This window comes from Manacus candei, unplaced genomic scaffold, assembly GCF_025592945.1.
Source record: "Manacus candei isolate 608988 ecotype Guabito, Panama unplaced genomic scaffold, ASM2559294v1 h1tg000019l, whole genome shotgun sequence".
In the NCBI taxonomy this organism is placed as follows: domain Eukaryota; kingdom Metazoa; phylum Chordata; class Aves; order Passeriformes; family Pipridae; genus Manacus; species Manacus candei.
Window position 1 is genome coordinate 2,629,861 of NW_026138067.1, and position 15,924 is coordinate 2,645,784.

General features: G+C 40.9%; 1 long non-coding RNA gene across 1 annotated transcript; it reads left to right on the plus strand.

Annotated features, from left to right (window-relative positions):
- The first annotated feature begins 3,468 nt into the window (after positions 1-3,468).
- Positions 3,469-11,671, plus strand: LOC127470135 (uncharacterized). Its single transcript, XR_007904175.1, has 4 exons — positions 3,469-3,642; positions 3,821-3,931; positions 7,557-7,643; positions 10,841-11,671. It is a non-coding gene; the product is annotated as an uncharacterized LOC127470135 (long non-coding RNA).
- The last annotated feature ends 4,253 nt before the right edge of the window (positions 11,672-15,924 follow it).

Here is a 15,924-nt window from a genome sequence, read left to right on the forward strand (position 1 = left end):
TTTGGCCAAGATAAATTTTGAAAGTGAAGTCATAATTTACACATGAAATTTCAGGTACAAGATCTTTTTTCAAGCTCCATTGCTGTTTAAAAGTTAAGTAAAGGTTTCTGCTTGATTAATTTAACTTTGATGATTGACTTTTGGGCTGAACACTGAGGAAAATGAGGGAGAATGTCTTACTGTGACATATATGTTTATTTAAAAAAAAAAACCAAAAAATACCATCAAAATTTAGGGCTAAACCCAAAACCAACAAGACACCTCAGATAAGTTTGGAGAAAGATTTTGATTCCATTATCCTGTTGGAGTGCATCATTCCATGTATGGGATAAGCTGGTTGAACAGCCTGCATATCTTGCAGGTTTCCTGAGAAATCAAGGAAAAATATATACAGAGCAATTTGCTGCTAGGAGGAATGGCACCAGAGAGCCCTTAGTATCAGGTCTTTATTTGTGAGAGGAAATCCAGATAAAGGGGATGAAGTTCTGGTGCAGCAGCATGTGGGGTCTGCTTGGATGACCTTGGTACAACTCCCTGCTGTCCTCCAGACCCCTTCCACAAGGCAGGGTGAAGGAGGTCAGTGGAAGGCAAATGATGGTGCATCCCTTGATGTCTGCAGCTCTCACGCTACCAGCCCACCTCAGAAGCAAGGCATCAAGAGCAGTGTTGCCTCTGCATTACCACCAGTTTTCCACTGTACAGTGTAGTGGTCTCCCTGCTCAGCACATTGGCTACTGTCAATCCCTTTCCAAAGGACTCAACTCCTTTATAATATTTTTGAGATCTGTAGACCCTCAGGTCAAACTCCAAATGGATGGAAGAGTTGCAGCACCTAGAAGGACTCCAGGATACAATCCTCAGCCAAGTGAGGAGTCTTTTCCTTCTTGCTGTTGCGCTTTGGCCTCTTTCTAGGGAAATGCCTATATTCCAAGAATAAGTGGGCTGGTACATAACAGTCATGAATTATTAAGAGCAAATATGGCTGTGTCGATTAGAAAAACTTCTCTAGTGAGTGTCTGTTAAGATGGGGAGGTGAGCTGTATGCCTGACTCCCAGTTTCCTTATGCTGCTTCAGGTAAGCCCGTGTACATGGGAGGTGGGACTGCTGAGCTACAAGTGCATGAACTCACTTCGCCCTGGGGATGGGCTGCAGTCCCCACCAGTCTGTCCTCCTGCTCTTTAGGGCAAGGAACAAGTGAAGTGCATGTTGCCTGATTTCAGCTTCACTTCTTCCACCTATTTGAGCTAATCTTTGAAAGTGCTTAGTTTTCCTGGTGTCACACCTTCTGAGTACTGATTGGCTAAAGAGAAAAATGACAGGCAAATATGCTCCACATAATTTATGGGAAAGTAATACAGAAGTAACAAAAGCCACTTTTTTTCCTGTGGTTTTTGTTACCATAAAATGGGACTGGATGGGAATCCAGTACACTTAATAAAGAGTACACTTTAGTAATTCCCAGATACTAATGAGAAACAATCCAGCAGCTTGTGGTACTTAAGATTTCAGGAAAAGCAACAAATGACTTTAACTTCTTCTCATCCACATCAACAAGACCACAAACCACTGATCTCCTAAAAATGGTGCATCCAGAAAACCTACTAGATGGTTTTATGAAGGACTCATTGTTTTTCAAAACAAAATGAATGTGGAAAGGACAATTTTTGGCAAATAATTACATCTGTAATGGAAAACATACTGGCTCATTAAACTACACTCTTAATCTTCCTCACTTATTTATCAGCTTTTGATGGAGTAGAGTCTGGGATTTATATTCTGTCCAGTGTCTCACAGAACTCTTGTCCAGTAAAAAAGGTCATCTGTAAATCTCACATAGGCAAGCGTAACATTTTCCTACCATAACATCATCTTTTAAAAAAGGAAAAAAAAGGACACAGCATTAAAAGTTAAAAGCTGCTGTAAAGCTAAGAAAATACATTTGTTCAGCTGAGCCCACATTAAGCTTGATTTGCTTCATTTGGAAACAGCTGAAACTGGGTAATCTTGAGCTTGTAGTGAGAAATATCAATTTAACATGTAGTTGGTGTGCTAAGGGCTGCCCTGTTCTAATTAAAAATCCACTGTGTTTTTATGGTGGTATTCTGGAGGATGTCTTGATTTGCTGATGAATGCTGACAGGACTATTAAAGCTGTGAAACAACATCACTTGAACATGGCACAAAATGAAAGAAAAAGCACTGCCATGCTGCTCTTGGGTGTTATTATTCTGATTAAAATTGGAGCCAAAGTGAAAATCATCCCTTGGCAATGCATTTATTTATTTATTTATTTATTTATTTATTTATTTATTTATTTATTTATTTATCTATCTATCCTTTTAAATGGCTTCATGGTATTGGTAGCTGGATGTTTCCTGACAGGAACCCATAGGGCAATGTGGTTTAGTGAAGGAACATTTCTTATTAATCCCTCTTGCTTGCATCTAGAAGCACAGATGAAGAATAAGTGAAGGTGCTGTGTGACAGTATGAATATGCAATACCAGGAGTTGGACAGGACCCTGACTGTTAATGTTTCCTGACACTCTTGTTTATCGAAAATCCTTTTCTCAGCACAGTTTTGAGAGGCGTGTCAGCAGGCCTTTGAAATTCAATGGGAAAAGAGTCACCCATATAGAACATAGCCTTTCATTTATTCCCTTAAATTGCCTGTGACAAGCTGAAAATACCTATTTTACCTTTTTTTGTCATGTATTCAAAAGTCTAGGAGTCATTCAAATGCTGACTTGATCTACAAGCTAGGCAGCCAAGCCAGAGCCTTACCAGCTTGAGGTTTTGGGGGCAAATCAAGCATCTCTTAGGTCCTTCTGTATGAGATGTGGGAACAGGCAGATTAGAAATAAAGTAAACTTCCTTGCATAAGGTCCAAACAATGCTTTTATTTTTTATGCATGATTATAGGGTGATTTTAATTAACCTTTCTCCTGTCCTCAACCAGCACATGAACAGAATGCATCACAGGGTTGAGCATGGCCAGAGAACTGGGCATGCCTGGGGAGCTGGAGGCAAAGAAGGATGCTGGCTGGAGATGGGGCTGGCACCACGAGTGGATGGTGCCTTCAGCCCTGAGGGGAGGAGGCCTCCTCCAAGCCTTGTAAGGAATGGGTCAACTAGGTTCACCTGATGACCAGTGTAGAAGTGGGAACAAATAAGCACTCATTTTCCATCCAATCAAGATATCAATAAAATTAACTGAGGCACAAAGGGATGGGAGGAAAAAGACTATTTATTGGTCTATACACCAGCACCCCTAACCTCATAATAAATGTTTACATTGCTGTCACTGGATGCTACCCATAGAACGAACTCACATACCTGGAACGCAAAGGGCCCCGAATGTAACGTATTTAGGAATAGTCAAGAGGGGAGAGGGAATGGCAGGCCACATAAAATGTGCTGTTATCTTTCTTTGAGTCACAGGGCATCCTCTCCCTCCCCCTCTTCTCCTCTCCTGTTTCCCCTCCCCCCTGCCCCCCTACCAAGTTTGCACTCTGTTTTTAGAGGAGTTGTGGTTGGAGAATGTGATGGCAGGAGAAAACAGCTGCTTTGGTCCCAGCAACTGAAGAGTTTCCCTGGAGTGTGCAAGCCTGTGGTGGTACAGCATGGAATGACCCTCTGTCAGGTGCTGGCACCAGACAGAAGGTTGCCCCTGTAGACAGGAACTCCTGTCTGGCATAACTGCTTGGGACTGGGTTCAGTGTTTCAGCGCAGTGGAGAAGGTATGGACAGGCATTGGCTTTATCCATAATGTCTCCTGATACTTTGAGAAAAGAATTTGTGTGTGTTGCTTGTTATTGTAGATTCCTGTGTAGAAGGGTGTAGAAGACGGGCATACAGCATCCATCATGCATACTCATCTCTTTGAAGGAGCTGCTGAAGCCTGGAGATGACATAGAATCTGGCTCTGCGAGGTATTATGTCAAGTAGCTGCACATGGGAAAGGGTCTGGTAACATCTCTTGCATTTCTTTGTTCCTGCATGGTTCACATGAGGTCATGAAAATTACAGCAAATGCTTTTCTGTGAAAAAACGAGATGCTTGTAATTAGCATTCAACAGAATTCATAAAATCACTGTAGTAGGGTTTTCTAATGCCTCCCTATACTGTGTGCTGGAATGAAAAAACCCCTAGATGCTGGAAGTTTCAATTTGAATGACATGCTGGGTCTCCCATTCTGTCAACAGTAAAATATTCTAGACTTTTCCAGACACTGAATTTTAAACAATTTAGCAGAACCGAGCTGTATAACAGATTTAATCATAGTGGATAGAGAGGAAATAACCACAGAACTATATGCCAAAATTAGACCACAAGAAGGTTATAACCAGATTACTATATGGAGATAGAATAAACTCTAGAACACGTAAGAAATAAGAAGTCCAAAAGCCTGATAATAGAAATAAAAAAAAAAAAAATCAGTAATTGGAGTTGAGGAATAAATTGAGCCAAAACCAGTAGGAAAGATACTTGGAAGCTTAGGGAAAAAATAGTATTGGCCACTGAGATGAGAAATGGAAGAAGTGTCAGTTATAATGGAGAAAAACAGAAGTGATAGGCAAATATAGCAACCACCCTTGTAGCAAAAAGAGGCTTAAGAGAGAGTATCTTGAGAAAGCACAAACAACCAAAGACATTAGTACGAGACAGAACTATGGGGTGTCCCTGTGCACCCCCACTGGGACATTGACACAATCAAATACTTCCATAAAGTGTCTGTACACTAATGCACACAGTAGGGGGAACAAACAGGAGCAACTAGAGATCTGTGTGCAATCACAGGGCTTTGACCTCACTGCAATTATGGAGACATGGTGGGACAGCTCCCATGACTGGAATGTTGTCATGATGGGCTACATGCTTTTCAGGGAAGACAGACCTGGAAGGTGTCCTGGTGGAGTGGCCCTCTGTGTGAGACAACATTTTTATTGAGCTCTGTCTTAGAGTGGATGATGAGCAAGTAGAGAGCTTATGGGTTAGGATTAAAGGGCAGACTAAGTAAGGGTGACGCTGTGGGTATTTCCTACAGGCTACCTGATCAGGAGGAGGAACAGGATGAGGCCTTCTGTAGGGAGCTTGAACTAGTCTCAGGAACTGGTTCGTGTGGGGGACTTTAACTACCCTGACATCTGTGGGAGAAGCAACACAGTGAAGCACAAACAGTCCAAGAGATTCCTCAAAAGCATTGATGACAATATCCTGTCACAGGTGATGGAGGATTCCACAAGGAATGGTGTGCTCCTTGATCTCATACTAACAAACAGGGAAGGTGTTGTTGGAGATGTGAAGGTTGGGTGCAGCCTTGGCTGCGGTGACTATGGGATTGTGAAGTTCAGTATTGAGCAAGGAGGAAGCAGGGCAGAAAGCAAGCTTACAGCCATGGACTTCAGGAGAGCTCACTTTAGTGTCTTCAGGGACCCTGAAAAAATCCTCTGGAATCAGGCCCTGAAGGGAAGAGGGGTCAAGACAGTTGGTTGATATTTAAGGATCACTTCCTCCAGGTTCAAGAACAATGTATCCTGATGAGCAAGAAATTGGGCAAAGGGGGAAAGAGACCTGTGTGGATGAATAAAGAACCCTGCCATTATTCAAGCATAAGCGGGAAATACACAGGAGATGGAAGCAGGATCAGGGAACTTGGAATGGATATAGAGGGGTTGTCAGAGTTAGAAATGAGACAAGGAAGTTCAAGGCCCATCTGGAATTAAATGTGGTTAAGGATGTCAAGGGAACCAACACAGGCTTTTCCAAATATATCAGTAACAACAGGAAAAAAAAGGATAATGCGAGCCCATCACTAAATGGAGGGGGTACCCTCTGTTACCATCCCTGGTAACAAAGGACACAGAGAAGGCAGAGTTACTGAAAGCCTTCTTTGCATTGGTCTGCACTGGCAAGGCCAGCCCCCAGAAATTTCTGACCCGGGAGACCAGGGTAAAGGAACGTTGGAAGACTTTCCTTTGGTCAAGGAGGATTGGGTTAAAGAACAACTAGGAAAACTTGACACTCAGAAGTCCATTTGTCCTGAGGGGATGCATCCATGAGTGCTCAGAGAGCTGGTGGATACCACAGTGAGGCAGCTCACGATCATCTTTGAAAGGTAATGGAGATAGGAGAGAGGCCTGAGGACTGGAAAAAAGCAGATGTCACCCCAGCATTCAAACATGGGCAAGAAGAAGGTCCCAGAGAACTACTGGCCCATCAGCCTCACCTCAGTCCCTGGAAAGGTGATGGAGCACTTCATTCTGGTGGTCATCTCTATCCACATGGATGACAGGAAAGTGATCAAGAGTAGTCAGCATGGAAGGGAAATCGTGCTTGACCAACCTGATTGCCTTCTATGATGAAACAGCTACCTGGAAGGATGAAGGGAGAGCAGGGATATTGTCTACCTCTTCAGCAAGGCCTTTGACATTATCTCTCAAAACATCCTCACAGGCAAACTAAGGAAGTGTGAACTGGGTGAGTGGACAATGAGGTGGACAGTGAGGTGGATTGAGAACTGGCTGAAGAGCAGATTGCAGAGAATCATTGTCGGTGGCACAGGGTCTAGTTGGAGACCTGTCATTAGTGGTGTCCCCTGAGGTTCAATACTGGGCCCAGTATTGTTGAACTTATTAATCAATGACTTGGATGACAGGGCAGATGCCTCCTCAGCAAGTTCACTGACAACACAAAGCTGGGAGGAGTGGTCAGTACCCCAGAGGGCTGTGCAGCCCCTCAGAAGGACCTCAACACATTGGAGAGATGGACACTCACTGGAGGCATTCAAGAACTGCCTGGACACAATCCTGTGTCATGTGCTCTAGGAAGACTCTGAGGTTGAGCAGGGAGGTTGGACCAGATGCCTCACTGTGGTCCCTTCTAGTCTTACCGATTCTGTGAAATACTTTTGTTATGTATTTGGGGAAAAACCATGGGAATTAGTCATATTACATACTGATCCTGATACTGAAACACTTTCCATTCCAACATTTCTCAAAAGATTTAAACAGCAGGTGCTAAAGCTAGACATTTTAAAATTGGGACATCTAGATAATTTGCATCTGAGAGTTTTATAAGAGCTTGCCGAAGAGGTCTTTGGATGATTAATGGCACTTTTCAATAAATCTTGGAACAGTGCTAAGTTTTAGAGGACACAGCAAAAATTAATGACATGCCATAATAAAAGGGGTAAAATTGCAGCCCTTTACCTTTTAAGCCTTTTAACTTTATAATGATCATGTAAAAAAACCCCATAATTGTGGATGAAATTCTCACTAAATAAAGAATGGAGCAAGTTAATATAATTAATTTCAAACCCAGAGTTTTCAGGGAAAATCTCTTGAAACTAACCTGTCGTTCAGCATGTTTTTTCTTATACTGAAAATTTGTTTGAAAAGCAAGTCTTGTAAAATGTTTGATAATGTACTCTGTAGCATTTTAATCAAGAGCAATGTAATTTACTGCCTGAAGTGTAGTAAATTGGTTAGATGTCGTAATATTATAATAAATTGATTGCCACTTCTGAATATTTTTAGTTGCATCTTGTCATTCTAGGTCCTATCTTCTCAATTTTTTGAACTGAAGATCTGAAAGGAAATCATTGCAGAAAAGGTTTGCAACCAATGTGGAGACTGGGGAGGGGTAAGTAACAGAGACAGGCAGCTAATAAAAAAAGAGATAGGACTTCTGAATCAAGCACATCAGTAAAGGTAATGCCATACTTCCAGGAAAACAGAAAATGAGCCTTTCTTGTGAGATAGGCAGCTCTGACTTGTTAAAAGTAACTCTCCACAGGATTCTGTCAGGCAAAGTAATCTACATAAGCTGATCAGATCCTTCAGTGTACAAAGAGGGAATCACAGGTAGGTACAGGGAGATCAGAAGTGGTGAAAGATTAGATCTTCTGGTGAAAGACTCATGGGGTTCAATCTTATTATTTTAATAAAAAGGAAAGTTAGAATTTAAGGTATAGTTTTGAGGTACTCTCACTACATAGAATTGATAATTATGTTGCATTAAAGCCCTAGTTAACCAATGCTAAGAGTTAGAACTTTGGTACCGTATGAGACAAAACAACCTTAAGCTGCAGGCTGACAGTTTTGGAGTAGAAATAAGATTCAAATATTTTTAGAGTGGTTTTAACTGTTTGAGCTATATTAAATTAATATGGCACATTTTCTTCGGTGGACACATTAAAATCAGAATTTTTAAAAGAAGATACAGTATCATTCAAACAATTATTTTAGGGAAATTTTATGTGTTATCTTTATAGAGAAGATCAAAGCAGAAGAACATATCAAACTGCACTGGTGTAATAAATATATTAATCTACTGGATGAATAGCTGAGTTTGTAATGCTGTCTGGAAGGCTGAAACTGGTATGGAAGAATGTGGAGAAAGGAAAGAAAAACTAAGGAATCTGGAGAGGCAAAGAGAATATATCTGTTCTGAGTAGGACACTGGATGAAAGGTTTTGGATCAACTGAGGGTATGCTGCATGCCAGTGACCACCAGAGTATGCTGTGAAGCTTTGAATGGACATGTGCTTCCCACATGTTGCTGGTCTTCCTTGTCTAGAGAAAATCTGCAAGTTGTTCTAGGCCTTTGCATGTCTGATCCCGTCTTGGTCCAGTTCTGTTGGAATGGGTACATATTGTTCTTGCACTGGGGCCTTCTTCCCTCATGTCCCTCATGTCACAAGGCAGAGCATTGATTTTGAAGCCTTCGTTTCTACAAACACTAGCTAATGGGGCTACTAATACCAAGTTACTTACCTTTTTCTCTCTCTGTTAAAAGCCCAAGCTAGCAAACAGTCAATCAACCTTTCCCCAACCTTAATCACTCACATAAATTTTCTTGAAAGAACTGCACTTAAAGCTGAAAAAACAGTTCCTCAAAAACTTGGAAGTACAGAGAATAATTTGTCTCCCTTGAATATGTGTGAAATGAGGCAATCTATAGTCATCCTTTCCCATGGATCTTCACATTCTTCTCCAATTGAGAGGCCAAGAACACCACACAGTGCTCAAGGTGAGGCTACACGGATAGCTCTGTTGACCAGCTGGTGATGCTGAGTTTGATGCACTCCAGGAGCTGTTTGCCCTCTGGGATGCCTGGGCATGCTGCTGACTCCTACTGAGTCTGCTGCCGACCAGCACCTCCAGATCCCTTCCTGCAGGGCTGCTCTCCAGCCACCCCATCCCAGGTGCAGAATCTGGCATTCAGACTTGTTAAATTTCATGCCATTAATCATTGCCCAATGCTGCAAGCTATCTAGATCCCTCCACAAGGCATCTTGTCCTTCAAGAGAGTCAATGACACCTCCTAGTTTGGTATCACCAGCAAACTTGCTAATGGTGCATTCAACTCCTACATCCACATCCTTAATAAATATGTTGAACAGAACTGGCTCTGGGATTGATCTCTCAGGAACACTGCTGGGACAGTTCACCAGGCAGATGTAGCCCCATTCACTACAACCCTTTAAGCTCTGCCCTTCTGCCTAGCTTACCCCAGCTCTGCCCACTCATCCCACAGGTGGACAATTTGTCCTGAAGGATGCTGTGAGTTATCTGATCCTGAGATTAGCTCAGAGCATGGTGCTAATAACACCAAAGTTGTGGGTTCAATCCCTGTATGGGCCTTTTGTTTGAGAGGTGGACTTGATGCTCCTTATGGGTCCCTTCCAATTCAGAGTATTCTGTGATTCTGTGACTATCAAAAGCCTTGCTATAATTCAGAAAAACGTATCCATAGCCTTCCCCTCATCCACTGGGTGGGTGACCTTATCATAGAAGGATAATCAAATTAGTTAAAAGAGTCTTTCCTTTTGTGAGCCCATGTTGACTGTGCCTGATGATTGAGTTATTCTTTAAATACCTTTCAAAGAGCACTTCAGATTACCCTTATGCAACTCTTGCTGTCCATGGGAAACCGTCTGTGCTGCCTACAACACTTTGAATATGCAGTTGTGCTGGTCTTGGCTGGGATAGAGTTAATTTCCTTCACAGGAGCTGGTATGGGACTGTGTTTTGGACTTGTGCTGAAAGCAGTGTTGATAACTCTGGGATGTTTTCGTTATTGCTGACCAGTGCTTACACAGCATCAAGGCCTTTTCTGCTTCTCATGTCACCCCCAAATGAGTAGGCTGGGGGTGCACAAGTCCTTGGGAGGGGACACAACTGGGACAGCTTATTCCAACTGACTAAAGGGATATCCCAGATCATATGGTGTCATGTTCAGTGTATAAAGCTGGGAGAAGAAGAAGGAAAGGGAGGATGTTCAGAGTGATGGCATTTGTCTTCCTAAGTTGCTGTTACACATGATGGGGCCCTGCCCTCCTGGAGATGGCTGAACACCTGGCTGCCCATGGGAAAAAATGAATTAATTCCTTGCTTTACTTTGCTTGCCTGCACAGCTTTTGCTTTACCCATTAAATTGTCTTTATTCCTGCCCATGAGTTTTCTCACTTTTACTCTTCCAATTCTCTCCCCTATCCCTCTGTGGGAGAGTGAGCGAGTGACTGCGTGGGGTTGAGCTGCTGGCTGGGATTAAACCATGACAACAGCTCATAAGAAAATTGTAACTATACTGCTAGGGATATATATTTAGATATTAATGAGAAAAATGGAAGCATCAAGCTCTCTTTAAGAATCAAAGTTTTGTTAATTATGTCTATTTTCTTCTTCTGTGATATAGTATCAAAATTATTAATCAAACTATTCTAAATAGATTGATTAAATATTTCTATGCCTTAGCTGTTTTGTGAACAATAATTTTAGAATCTTTTGTTTTTCTCCCATTAAGAGTTGGGTTTTCCTTCCCTATATCTTTGACAGATATTATCAGTGGATCCTATTCCCAGTAAGGATATGACAGTGGATCCTAGGAGTCTTTCTGGAACCCCAGGAGATATGTTACCAAGAAATGCAGCCACAGATGAAAGTGGATACAGGAAATTATTTACTCACAGCTACCATGAGAATCAACAGCTCAAAGTGGGTTTTTTTTTAATACATATTTTTTATTTTATATGCTTATTTTTTTTGTTTGTTTTGATGGAGTGTCCACTTGCCCAAACTCTTTTTCTAATGCTTTCTTTTATGATTAAAGTGCCCCTTTTCTGCAATGGTTGATTTAGTCACAACTCCTGGACTTTCCATTGAAATTATTTTCCTATTGGCAAAAGGAAAGGTAACACTTAAACACTTCTCTGCAAAACAAGCTCTGTGTTACAAAGCTACAAGCCCAATATATTAACTTCAAAATGTTTTCCCTGGAATTTTCAGGCAAACCAACACTTCTTAGGAACAGGGAAACGCTCCCAAAGTGCCACAGGACCAAGGTACTGAAGTCTGATGCCAGGGATAAAGAGGTGCTGGGACAATACAGCAGGAGGTTCCATATACATGCACCTACATCAACATCAATCAGCAAAGTGAAACTGCCTTTGTATTTAGACAAGTCTGTGCTGTGCCTTACAATGCTGAGTTTATAGAAAGTCCCAGCCAGAAAAGCACTCTACACCCAGATATCATAACAAAAGTGACATTCAGGATAGTAAAATAAATATTTAATTTCTTCATCTTCCCATATTCATCTCAGACATCCAGCTAACTCTAATAATACTTTACACTATAATGCTTTACAAATACAGCTATTCCAAATTAATAGAATTGTTTTGATAAATACTTGTGAGTTCATTTTACACTCTTTGCCCACTGATGGCTTTCCAGCTATGGGACAGAGTGTTAGGCTTTTTTTTGCATGCTGTAAATGTATCAAACCTAAAAGCCATAGTAGCTTTTGAAACACTAACAATATCACTCAGTGCTTATATTACCCTTTACATCTTCAGAGCCTTGTATGAACAGACATGAATGAAATATGGTAATAGATTTATTGTATTGCAAACCTGCTTTGCTATTCCTCCAGCTGCTTCAGCAGGTCTCGTGCTGATGCCTGTGAGAACAACACATTGATGCTTCAGATGACTAACCACTGAAACTGGGCTGAGGAGAGTTATTATTTCCCCTGTATCTCCCTCAAAGGCAGGTTAGACATTACACATAAAAATTTTGGAAAGACTCTGCCAGCAGATGTGTACTCAACATGGTCAGGTGCCATGTACTCAAGAGAGTCCTCCTCCCTCTGCTGTCACCTGTTCTTGGACTGTCTTTGGGTGCCAGCCAGCGTCTTTTAGCTTGGCAGAGTGTCCAGAGCAGTCTTGGTGCATGGCTTGGAGCTTGTAGGATTGTGAATACAAGTTACTATAAATTGTCATAAAGGAAGACTTTTCCAGATGCTAATAGTGGGAAAAATCATAGTGCCTTACACAGAGGGGAACACCCACATGGTTTGTACCCCACTTTGGGGCTCAGCAGTTCATGATGGTGCCCTTGGTCTACAGAGGTGTCCCACATTCCCATTGTCCAAACCATGGAGGGGAGAAAAAGGTCAGCTAGAGCAGAAGAGAAGCAAATGGTATGGGAAATACCCAGCAACCTTTCAATGCTCCAAAGGGTTCCTTGCAAAAGGAGAGGCTGAGGTTACTGAGGTCCCTGGGCTGTGTCCTCCTTCCATCTGCAGACTTGTCTACCTGTAAGGGATGGGAACTGATTTTGGCTGCTTCATCTTCCCAAGGTGCCCCCACCTCCTCCAGAGGTGCCCCCAGGATGTCTCCTAGCTGGCATTACTCCTTCATGGCCAAGTGTGCCACTGGCCTGGCAAGGGCTGTGCTACATTACTGGGGGCTGCTCTGCACCACAGGAGGACGATGGTGAGGCTGCCACATTCGCTATGCTGAAAGTAAACTGTATGTCAAATACTTTTCCATCTGGCATCTGTTAAAATAATGTGTGTGTGAGCATATGTGTGTGTGTTTGCGAGTGTGTATGTGTGTGTAAAAAATGTGGACACACTCTCTGATTTCAAATATAGAACAAAATGCATGTTTCATATTATGTTTTGATTTTGGGTTTTCTGTTAACTGGAAAGATCCTTTATTTCAGAGTTTGTGCAAACTATTTTACTTAACATATTGTCTGTAACAAATTGCATAAGCATGACTGTTATCTGCATTAGTCATCACTTTAGACCATGGAATATAACTCATGCAGTCTGGATTTAATGAATGTTTGAATTAACCTATACCTAATTTCTTGTGTTTTAAAACCTAAATCTCATTGAAAGCTGAGCTTTGTTTACTTCCCAAAATTGATCTAAGGGCCATTTGGAACACTTAGTGTATTCTAAAATGTGATCGTATCAACAATACACACTCAAGTTTGTTTTAAAGTGAGTTTTTCTTTCCTAGTTTACATAAATCATTTAAAAAAATCGTTCACTTTTTTGGATCATAATGTACTCACTTGGCTTTTAGACCTACATCGCTCACAGGCCAATTTTTCAAACAGGATTCTAAAGCTATTTGTGGATTACTTTCTGTTTGCTACTTGTAATCTGCATTCCTGAAGCAAGCATGCTAAAATGACTGAGGATTTTCATCGAGCTAAGTGATTATACTAAATAGGGCAATTTTGGGTGCTCTTAGCTTCTGTGTTTAAAAATACAATACAGAAGAAATCAACACCACATTTTCTGTTAAACCACAGAGGGCACTGTTTGTTCTAAATATAAAATGGCCCTGTTACATCGACTCTTGTCAGTCTTCATTAAGCAATTAATTTTAAAGGCTTAAATTTAGCCTTTTTTCTCCTTTTTTTTCCTTCTTTGATTTAAAAATTGACCAGGTGTATCATACTGATGCACACTCTCATGTTTTTTCAATGTTTGGCACCAAATATTAACTTGGAGCATCCCTCCTTTCCTTACTGCTTCACCACACTACTGGAGTCAGAAAGTTTTCTTTCCAGCAATGGGTCTGGAGACTCAGTGCAAGAAACTGCATCGTGATTGTTTGATGGTTAATTAGCACTCAGCATTTTAACTTGCTCTTTTGGCTTAAAGTGTTGAAGAAAAGGAGAGAAAGCAGCACTGGCAACAACTGAAGTGCTAACTCCTAATGTTTTTCTTCTTCTGCTTTTAACCAGGATGCAGTAGAATAAACAAAGCAACAGTGAGGTTGAAAGTCAATTGGCTATGACAGTTTTGCAAATGTTTATTTATATATTACTTGAAATATTCTGAGCAAAACATGATGGTATTTTCAGTTTTCTCAAAAGAAAAAAATCTTCCAAAATACCTGACACAGAAAAAGCAATAGCAAAATTTACAGGTTTTTTTAAAAATAAAGATTTTTTTTCAATTCCATGTTTTTGTTTGTTTGTTTCTGTAAAAGATGCCGAAAAAATATCAGAACTCCATGCAAAACAAATTTGGGACTTGTTTTGTCTTAGAGTATTGTTGATACAAAGTGGTCTTAGATCATTGTGCAGAATCTCACACAGAGACAATATAAACTGTTTATAATATAAAAATCCTCGTAGACTCAGGGAAAGAAATAAAAAGTAGAAATTGAGAAAACTGTCAACCTCAAATTAGTGGAAAGATTCTTGTTCACTTGTGCTCATGTTAACTGTTGTGCAAGTTTGGAACATCTCAGAAGTCTATGAAGTATTACTTAATTTGCTATTTGTTCAATTAAAGGTGTATTTTAGTAGTTCCTCTCTCCCTCTAACAGTGAACCTTATGAACTTTGCTGGTTAATTTAATTTCTTGTTTGTTTGAGGCCTGGATAATTTCTGGGATAATTTTTTTCCATTTCACTTCCCCAATGTGTATATAAAGCTGATGCCAATATTTGTGAGATGCTTTGCAGCTCTTGATGACACACTGCATGGTCTTAGCCAGACATAGCAGGGTTTGCTTTCTCTATTCCTGGCCAAAGACACAGTTAGGACACATATGATTGTTCATGTTGCAAGCACTTGAAAAAGATTGCCAAAGTTGAATATGCTTCTGGAAAACAGAGTTGCCCAGGATCCCCTGATGGGCAACTTGTGATTTCATCACTGGGCAACCTATTACAATGCTAAATTATCTGATGGTGGATTTTTTCTTTATATTCAGGTTGAATCCCTCTCGTTCCAATTTATAGCTGGTGTCTCTAATCTTCCTGACATGTCCTGAGAGAGACCCTTGAGGAACTCCTCACCAGGCACTGCGTAGGGTACTACCCAATAACAGTTACCCTTTGAAATGGGCAATCTGAACAATTTTTCCTCCATCTTGAAGTCCAACCATCAGGACTGTAAAGACTTACCTTGGATATAAGAATGCTGCAGGAGGCCATGTGGAAAGTGTTGTTAAAGGAAGCCTTTCCTCCACTGGGAAATGACTCATGAAAAGGGTGCTGTTCTTGGGGCTTTATTTGAAGGGACAATTTTTAAAAGAGATAATTCAGAGTGTCCAGAGAAATGGAAATTTCTCTGCTGATTTCTAGGTTTTTTTTTCCTTTTAAAATATGAGATAATACATTGAATTTACCTTCTGAGAGTAGTTCAGTCAACTCATCCCTTGATACAAGGTGAAGCATGATAAATTTTTGGAGGTTTCTTCTAAAGCATGCAGTAGTAAAGGGCCAGTCTTTTTAAACCCGAATAGGAGATTGTTTATACCATCAAACGGGCAAACTGTGCTGCACAGCTGGAGTGTTATTTTCTTTGAAGACGAGGAAATTATCTTGCAGGTGAGGTGTGTATGCATTTTAGGATTGGGTCTGCATTACCATGGGATAGTTAAAAAACCACACAGATAGGTCTGCAGAAGAATGCGATTTTTCAAAATGTTCTTCTTTGCCTGTCTGATTTTCAAAAACTGGAAACATAATCTGGGAAATAGGGCCACAAAGTCATTACAAAAGCCTTGCACAGCACAACTCCTGCTGTTTTTGGCTTTTCCATCTCCTCCATATGCCAATTCATTCCTAGCTATGCTTATCAAGGGATCATAAGCATTTTCC